This window comes from Podarcis cretensis (assembly GCF_951804945.1).
Source record: "Podarcis cretensis genome assembly, chromosome: 6".
NCBI lineage: Eukaryota > Metazoa > Chordata > Lepidosauria > Squamata > Lacertidae > Podarcis > Podarcis cretensis.
In genome coordinates this window covers 73,336,298-73,345,909 of record NC_137175.1, presented here as the reverse complement: position 1 = coordinate 73,345,909, position 9,612 = coordinate 73,336,298, and the positions used below count along the sequence as shown (strand labels likewise).

The window sequence follows — 9,612 nt, the reverse complement described above, 5'->3', positions numbered from 1 at the left end:
TTCTGAAGTCTCTCAGACTTACTAACCTCACAGAGTGTTTGTTGTGGGGGAGGAAGGGAAAGGAGAATGTTAGCCGCTTTGAGACTCCTTCGGGTAGTGATAAAGCAGGATATCAAATCCAAACTCTTCTTCTTCTTCTTCCATGAGTGAGTGGATCAGGGACTGAATGGCCACATGAAATAATATAAGAAGGGCCCTCCTGAATCAGGCCAATGGCCCATCTCCACCAATGCGCTGCCCTCACAGTGGCCAGTCAGATGCCCCAGAGCAGGATCTGTGCATCAGTATCCTTCCCACTTGTGATTCCCAGCATCTGGTATTCAGAGGCATATTGCCACCAATGGCTAGTAGCCATTGAAAAAAGCCATCATTTCTTATTTATTGTGCGAACCCATCCAAGCTCTTGGCATGTTCATAGCCCATAATATTTTTTATTTTTTTTATGGGAAGGCTGCCATTTCTGAGGCCATCAGGAGTCAAAGCCATAATTTGAAATGATAAACATCTCCATTTCAAGGCACAAGTTACTTTGCATAGTTAATATCACTATAATTAGTCATAGTTCTTGTAATTTATTGGAAAGGATGCTCAGCCCCTCTAGTGTACTACAGTGATGAATGTCGGTAGTGCAACTTTGGAAGCTGGAATCAAGAAAATTAGTAACAGTTGGAGAATTAGCATGTAAATCAATAATATCCTTTCTCTAGCATCTTGAGAAGCTGGGGGTATAGATCATATGCTGCAAAACGAAAAGGAACACGAAAAGTTACAATCGTAGCCTGCTCTGAACGATTATGGCTGCTTTTGCAGAAAGCTTTATTTTCCTTTTTTAAAAAAAATTAAAAAAGAGAAAACCTTTAGCAAATATTTAAACTATGTATAACTAGTCGCAAATAAATTAAGCTGGTTTTATGCATTCTCTCTAATGAGAAGGGCACCGCATTTATTGAAAATGTGATTAGTATTATTCATTAAGCAACAACAACGAAAATCCTCATTTGTATCTTATTATCACTATTCTGCATAAACTAACACAATTTGTCACGAACTCCCTCATTTGCTGTATCCTCAAAAAAGCAGATTATGCTTATTTTTCATTTGGACAGTGGAAAATCAAGCCAGGTGTTTGGCAGCACCAGAGTGTTCAGGTGTAACTGTGCCAGTGATGGTACATTACTAGCAGCGTGGATGAAGAATGAGGCATGGAGAATCATGGGACTGAGGTGCCTGGAGGCCCTTCCCTTCAGAGTGGTCCTGCTGATGAGACAGGTGTTCCTGTAAAAAAAGAGAGAGAGAGAGAGCGAAACTTTGTTGTTGTTTTTTGTAAAGTCAGCCTTTCACCTTCAACTAGAAAGCAAAAGTGCTAATGACGGAGCTGATGGGTCTCCGTTGTTATTATTCTGCTTTAAAATTCAAACATCTTCAGCAGGCTAATATATAATACATGTTATCTGTGGTGATTAGGAACAATACAGATGAGGGCCCACCTATTTCTTGTCAGTGCTCAGAGTGGGGTGGGATGCTGTCCCACATCTTTTCAGGGCCTTCTCTCTGCTTCTCAGGTGAGGATAACTCCAGACCCTCCAAGTGCCCCTATTTTCCAGGAACAGTCCTGGATTTACAGACGCCATCCCAGTTTCAGATTTGATCCTGGAATGTCCCACTTTTCCTTAGGACATACCTATTTTCCTCGGAGAAATGTTGGAGGGCATGGAGTTATGCAACCCCAGAGCCAAGGAGATAAGTAACTATACAACCTTTAGAAGACAACTGAAGACAGCCCTATATAGGGATTTTTAAAAAATATTTTATGTTTTGTTATGTTTTTATATAAGCTGGAAGCCACCTAGCGTGGCTGGGGCAACCCAGTCAGATGGGTGGGTAATAATAATAATAATAATAATAATAATAATAATAATAGGATGTCCCTATTTTCAGCAGAGAAATGTTGGAGGGTATGTAACTCTATTGTCACAATCTCACTTCCATTTCTTTCACCTTTTGAAACCACCCCACTTCCTTTACCCTTCCTCTTCCACTTTTAGGCACTGATAGTTATATCATTTGCTTTTGCGTGTTCAGACCCAGAAACCTTCCCCCTAAATAAATTCACACATGACTCAAATTTTAGTTTTGGTTTTTGGCAGAATTTAGGCCACAACTTTATTGATTACAGAAAGTGAGTGGTTGCATATGCTCTGGTTCGGCTAGCTCCCTGCACTCTTGCAGGCAGCGCTGACCCAGGGCACCAGCATTGGTCAGCCAAGGATGAACACCTGGGAAAGTGAAAAGCCGGGGAGAGACTCTGTTCACCACCCAGATGCCCCCCCTGGACTCAGGTACGGGCACAACCCCCTCTCAGGGGTTGACCAAACCAGTTGAGTCCCTGGATTCCTTTAATGGAATACCCTTCACATAGGGGTGGTGAGACTGCTCCCCCATCCCTATCACCTGAACCAGTGCCTATCCACAACCTTATAAGTTGTGGCGATTTGCTATGCAGCAGGCGAATCCCAAATGGCAACAGCCAATCAGCCAAGTGGGGAAATTCCTACTGTGCCCCTGTCCCAACAACGACGGCAAAGCAAGATCAATCTCACAAATCCCTAAAATTAGGGAGAGGTGGGCGGGTGTTCCGAATGCACAAGCCAAAAGAGGAAGCTCTGGGTCACGTGCCTGGGAATAAATAGATCCCTCAATCCATTTGGACTGTGCCCCATTGGTCAGATTGAACCCAACATTGAGGGACCTACCAACTGGGTGTTGTGGCAAACCAATCCAACCCACCCACAACACAGGAGGTCAGTCTCCAGGTGTCACCGCAACACGTGCCCTCTTTCAGGGAGGACACGATCTCTCCTGCAGTACCAAGCTTGGCAAGTAATGCGGCCAGGTGTCTTGCTGTACAGAGAGCTGTCCTCTATTAGATGAACTTTCAGAGCACAGCCCTTTATTTTCAGGAGTCTTCTGTCTGAAGGACTGCCTGGTTCAAGTCTGGTTAAAAGAGGGAGAAAAAAACAAGGAAAACAGAGAGTGGAAGCCTTGAAGTTGCCCGTCAACAGTCAGCATCTGGATAGTAGTCCAACAGGCCATCTCCAATGCATGCAGATGTTATTCAAATCTATGACTACTTTTGCTCTCGTGTGTGTGTGTGTGTGTGCGTGTGTGTGTGTGATGCATTTCCTCTTTTCTGGTGATGCATAAGCGGCCATTTTAGTGGGAGGATTTGTGCTCTCAGGGACCCGCTCTTAATTACTGGGCAGTGAGGATGAAGACATAGTGCCAACTCACAGCATTTGCGTGGTAAATAGCAGGCCACAACGTTATTAAATGTTTGGACATATAAGTTTATCCTGCAGCAGGTCTCCTTGCAGAAGAAGGAGATGCAATTGTCACCACTGTGCAACATCAAAGCCTTTCACCCGCCCTGTTGAACAGCTGATAGAGGAACCCAGAGGAGCATATAAACTCTAGCAGTGAGTTGTCTCTGGCCTGTGGACCGAAGTTCCCCACCCCTGCCCTAAGACATGGTGAGCCCTGACATTTGCTGTGTGAGACAGTTGGATCTAGGACATGGACTTGATAGTTTTTAATTATGATTAATGGAGTTACTTAATGACATTACTTGGTGTTTGTTTTAATAGCAGAGCTGTCATTGTGATACGAAAATGCAACATAGCAAGTCTGCTGAATTAGGAGTGAAACTTGCGCATAGACTATGGACCAAAGTAAACAGATGTTGTGGAAACAATACATTATTATGAACTATTTAAAGGTCTTCTCATTCTTGAATGTCTAAGATAACAGGGCTGAGGGCTGGAAAAGGTTTAAGGAGGAAATGCAGCTGTTTCTGATAGCCATTCAGACAGTTGATACTCTAGATCAGCAGAAGATAGCCATTTCCCTTCTGAATCTTGTTAGAGCCCAGGCATTAAGTGCTTACAATTCATTGGAGCTGTCTTCTGAGGGGAGAGTCAGTTATGATTCTGGTGATGCAACTTATGAGGAGTATTGCCTAACGAAACCATTGGAAAACCACCTCTTTTGTTCTCAAGATCAGGAAGGAAGACTGCTGTAGTCTTGTCAGATTGGAAAGCTAAATAAATGTCTGGACATGCAACTTTGGAGAGTTGAGGAACTCTTCTAAGAGATCAGATTGGGCACCAGCTATTCATAGGCCTGGTTTGCATAACATGGTGAGTCAAGCTATGGCTTACTGGGACCTCGTGAACATGCACACTCATGGAGAGGAGCATGCTTTGATCCTCCTTGGGCCTTTTTACCATCAAACCACATTGAGTTAAAGCAAGGTTTGGCTTAATGTCTCATCCAGACCTGGGTTTGTGGTTAAGCTGTCTCCTTACTAACCTCAAGCTGTAGACAATAACAGACCTTGGCTGTAGCTCATAGCTGATGAAGAGAGAGCTTAACCATGAGTCCCAGTCTGAATGACACATTAAGTCGATCCTTGGTTTAGCTCCGTGAATTTTGGGAGCAAAAAGGACTGGGGATAGCAGCCGTGAGCAACTCTGCAGGAGCCTACATGTTTACTTGGCCTCAATAAGCCATAGTTTAGCTTACCATGTGGCACAAACCAGGCCATAGGCTGCTACCAGAGGAACCTAATTTGGGTCTTTCAGCTTGTAGACAAGGATGAGATGGGACTCTCTGAGGAGGAGACTAATCACAGTAAAGGCGAAAGAGTCAGAGAGAAGAAGGAAAGGGTCTGTTGTCCTGCATCTGAAGACAAAGGCTTAAACATGTCTCCCCTCACACTCCAGTGCTGAGCAAGATTTCTCCCTTCCCCACAGCTGCTATTTGGGAGGGAAAGAAAGAAAGAAAGAAAGAAAGAAAGAAAGAAAGAAAGACACAAGTTGGACTAAAAGATCCCTTCCAACTCAACAATTCTGTTTCTATGATTCTATGAGGTTACTTGATGAGCATCATGTCTGGTTTGGCTCTAGGCCTGTGTGCATACCAGAGAGACTAGACTAAACTAGAGCAGTTCATAATTTGCACCTGAGCTTTATGTTTGCTGTTCTATAGTGCTTGTAAACAGCTACCTAAAGCAGAAGAGGTGATGCTATTAGTTAGTGTTGCTCAAGAGATTAGAATCTTGATGAGTTTTGATTATAATTGCTGCATGTGATGATGGCGAATCATTGAATCATAAAACTGGAAGGGACCTCAAAAGTAACATAGTCCAACTCTCTGCTGATGCAGGAAATCGAGTACCACTTTGTTTATATAGTGTATTTATATACCCTTTATTTATACAGCAGCACCATTGGTGTGTATGGAGCTTTACTGGGCATTATGTGGAACTTTCCCTCAAGCCTTGGGGTCTGTGTAACTCTCACTTTATAAAGTTACTTCGTAGTTACTGCAATGGTACAGAGGTATAACATAACAGTGCTCAGTGCTCCACCAGATGCAGTGGTGCCATTATGGAGCCCCCATACAAAATCATTTCATGGTGAGTGATAACCCCACATAGAAGGTTCATAGGCTTTCCTGTGGTTGTCACCACACTTGTTTTGGAGGAGAGTGAGCCAGGTAGGCTAAAAGTCTTCACTTAATTCAGAGATAGGGAACCTGTGGCTCTCTAAATGCTGCTGGATGGCAACTCGCATCCTCCATCACCTTTGGTCATGCAGACTGGAAGCTGATGGAAGATAGAGTTCCAATAACTTCTGGAGGGTCTCAGATTTACCATCTCTGATCTAATTCAACACACCAACTGTCCAGCATATCCCTGTTCCCCCTCTTATGTCTGTATCCCAGGTTGCAGCCTGTTTACTTCCCTGCCACACAGATCAATGGAAGCCACTGGGGATGTAGTTTTGATCTCCATGTACATAGCTTAAACCTGTGTTTCCATCCTTGGTCATGCCACCTGTAATGTCAAGAGTAGGAAACAAAATGGTGGCAACTGGCTTACACAGCCAGCTCACTGGAAATAATTTGTTATGGTAGGTTTTTTTTAAAAAAATCAATTCCTTGCAGTAAAGGCCAGTGATATGCAGATGGGGACACGGAAGGTGTGTCATTGCTCCCTTATGATTGGTAACAGCGGGTAAGAGCCAATTAGTTTGGTTTCCTTAAAAAAAAAATAATCTAGCAATTTTAATTAGAGTCTGTCCCCCCCCCCACCTTCTGAGATGCCAGACCCTTAATGGGGGAGAAGGAAAACTTCTGTTACCTCTGCAGTCATTAGACTTGGAAATAGAGAGTCACTTTTCTAGCCTGGAGCCAGAAGGTGGGCTATCTCGAAGGCAGGGTTGATCGCTTTTGAATACCGCATGAAATCTATAGATACAAGGCTGGTGTCATATGACAAGAAGCCTTAAGCAGATGGATGACAGTGTGTGCACTATAGGCTGCTGTTAATTTACTAGCTAGAGATAATGCATCTTTAAAATTAAAAAAAAATGAGTCACTGCAAAACAGACTGAGGCTATAGCTTGCAGATTGTAGAACTTAGATGGGGGGGTTGTGATAGAGGTCGCATGTGTAGTTATGAAAGTTACATTAAAAATAAAATAAAATGAAGGACACTATAATTTTTTCATAGTTTGAGCTTTTGTGGATTTAGTCAAAATGTGAACTTTGCTTAAAGAAAGGTTGAGAAAGTGGTGTGTGTGTGTTTTTAAAATGTGTGCCAATTACTGTGGAGCTAAAACGACACAGACTTGTTAGTTTTTACTTACCAGGTTTAAAGGAAATTAATAAAAGAAGCTGGCTTAACAGCGTAACTGAATGATATAATTTCTGTTTAGTTAGGCTGCCTCTGCTCAGAAATGCTTGAAGAAGTTGATCTTTTGCAAATTCCTGAATGTTCCGACACAGTTCTTGGCTAAAACACACATACATACGAAATAAATTTTAAATTGCTTATTTGGAGAGAGAAACTAGGTCTAGAAATGCATATTGTGAGAGAAAATATATTGAGGCACGTGCATATTAAGTGAAAATATTGCTTTTCCATGGAAATTTTCATTTGGATGGAAACAACGGTTCTGAACACAGATAGTGGGGTCCTTGGATAGCTGTCAAGCTCAGTAGTGATGGTCTCTCCTGTCACTATTCCAAGCACTTGACATTGGAGAGAACCATTTGAATTTCTCACAAAGGCCCTGATATAGCTTCACTGTACAATTGGTGTCACCAGTGTGGTACCCAGAAGGCAAGGCAGCCAGCACTGCTGCTTTGCTTTCCAGCATGCCTTGTCAAGCTGACTGTTGTTGTTAAGAAAGGAAGCTGGTGGGGAAGAAAAGGGTCTTCTTACTATCTGGTAAGTCTCAAGGTGGTAGTGGGGAACTGGGGAGTGCTACCCATTTTAATTTTGGGTGCATGCGATTTTGTGGGTTTTGCGTGTGGATTGGGTATGCGGTTGTCGCACACCACCCCAATCTCTGAATCGTGTGAGATTCCAGGGCGCTTACCCAAGATTTGGCTTCCTTGGAATGAGCAACAGTGGAGACCGAGATGTCTTTAGGATATATGGTTTATTTACATCTAACACAACCTGTTTTGAATTATGGTGCTGGAGGAGACTCTTGAGAGTCCCATGGACTGCAAGAAGATCAAACCTATCCATTCTGAAGGAAATCAGCTCTGAGTGCTCACTGGAAGGACAAATCCTGAAGCTGAGGCTCCAATACTTTGGCCACCTCATGAGAAGAGAAGACTCCCTGATGTTGGGAAAGATGGAGGGCACAAGGAGAAGGGGATGACAGAGGACAAGATGGTTGGACAGTGTTCTCGAAGCTACCAGCATGAGTTTGACCAAACTGCGGGAGGCAGTGGGAGACAGGAGTGCCTGGTGTGCTCTGGTCCATGGGGTCACGAAGAGTCGGACACGACTAAACAACTAAAGAACACAACAACAACACAACAACAACACAACCTGAGCATGTGGTGGAGTGGCTCATAGCGTTAACACCCCAAGGTGGTCTTGTTTCCCCCATAGCTGCTGTAATGAGCACTGTGAGGTTTGCAGGAACCAGGGCCTGGTCGTGCTCGCCTTGGGGGAATCAGGTGGAGGCCGGCAAGCACAGTCACATGATGAGATGCTCTGCAGCTGGGGGCAAGCTCAGGAAGTCTATATAAGGCCATGGTTCCCAATGTGGGGCACTGACCTCCTCTGTTCCTGACCGTGGACCCACCAGTTGGACTGCCTCTGCTACCTGTGCCACTGCTGTACCTCAGTTTTGGCGTGCCAGCCCTGAACTCTTGCTGCTCACACCTCAGATCATGACAGCTGCAGCCTTGGATTCCAGCAGAAATCAAGCACGTCTCTCCCTCACAGACTTCAGCCTGCTTCAAAGGCAGCTTACTCACATAGCACTGGCCTTTGTCCTTCTTGCCAACAGCCAGTTGACTGGGGGCACCCATTTGTCCTCTGTGTCAAGTACTGTTGTGGTTAAAGGTAAAGGTAAAGGTACCCCTGCCCGTACGGGCCAGTCTTGACAGACTCTGGGGTTGTGCGCCCATCTCACTCAAGAGGCCAGGGGCCAGCGCTGTCCGGAGACACTTCCGGGTCACGTGGCCAGCGTGACATCGCTGCTCTGGCCAGAGCCAGAGCCAGAGCCGCACACAGAAACGCCATTTACCTTCCCGCTGGTAAGCGGTCCCTATTTATCTACTTGCACCCGGAGGTGCTTTCGAACTGCTAGGTTGGCAGGCGCTGGGACCGAGCAGCGGGAGCGCACCCCGCCGCAGGGATTCGAACCACCGACCTTTCGATCGGCAAGCCCTAGGCGCTGAGGCTGTAACCCACAGCGCCACCTGCGTCCCTACTGTTGTGGTTGCTCGAGAGCAAACAGGCAAGACTCCAACCCGTCTTTTCCAGGCTTTATTGTTAAAACAGACTTTTTACCATGCAGAGCGTCGCAAATCCATGTCTGCTCAGTCGCTAGCAGAATCTGGGCGTGGCCAGTCCTTGTACCTCCCCCAGCATAACAGTAGTGTGAGCCCCATCCTTCTCCTACCCTCTCTGCGCTGAAACCCACTGCGCAGAATGGGCACTGGCAAAGGGGTGTTTCCCTCCTCTCCGCTTTGCTCAGGCTCAGTGTCGGGGCTCTCCCTAGCATCTCCTGGCCCTTGCACCCCTTCCCCACTGGAGTCGGGGCTTTCCTCCTCGCGCGAGGACGAACTGCTTTGCAAGATCTTCGGAGGCTCCCTGTAACACAACTGCCCATCCACCTCTCACCTCTGAGCTGATGGCAGTTCCCTGACACTCTGATATGGAGTCACTTCCTTTGTGACCTCAAGAACCCATGCTTAGGCCACTACCAAGAATCTGGCCTGGCTATTCCATCAATCAAATCCTTGTGGGATCCAGGAATCGGAAGGGACTCAGGCATACAGCCTAACCACCACCACTTCCAAACTCACAACCCCATTTCCCCCAGGGTGTGTCTGTTTAGGGTTTTTTGAGTAGCAGTAGAAGAGAATGGTGCCTGACTGGGTTTGAATTTGCTTTTTCTGAAAGGGAGGGGTGGGTATGCCCCTGAGTTTTTCAGATTTTGAAATGGGTTGATGGTTGCTAAATACTAGGGTATTGTGGGAAATCAAAATGCCCCCTACAGTGGAGTCAAAATCAGCATA

General features: G+C 45.4%; 1 long non-coding RNA gene across 2 annotated transcripts; it reads right to left on the bottom strand.

Annotated features, from left to right (window-relative positions):
- Positions 1–205: 205 nt before the first annotated feature.
- On the bottom strand, positions 206–9,194 carry LOC307218459. 2 transcript variants are annotated; one of them, XR_013839984.1, is made up of 4 exons: positions 9,011–9,194; positions 8,344–8,383; positions 2,754–2,994; positions 206–1,275 (listed from the first exon to the last, which is right to left on the bottom strand). It is a non-coding gene; the product is annotated as an uncharacterized lncRNA (long non-coding RNA). The 2 variants fall into 2 exon arrangements; XR_013839985.1 differs by lacking the exon at positions 2,754–2,994.
- Positions 9,195–9,612: the final 418 nt, after the last annotated feature.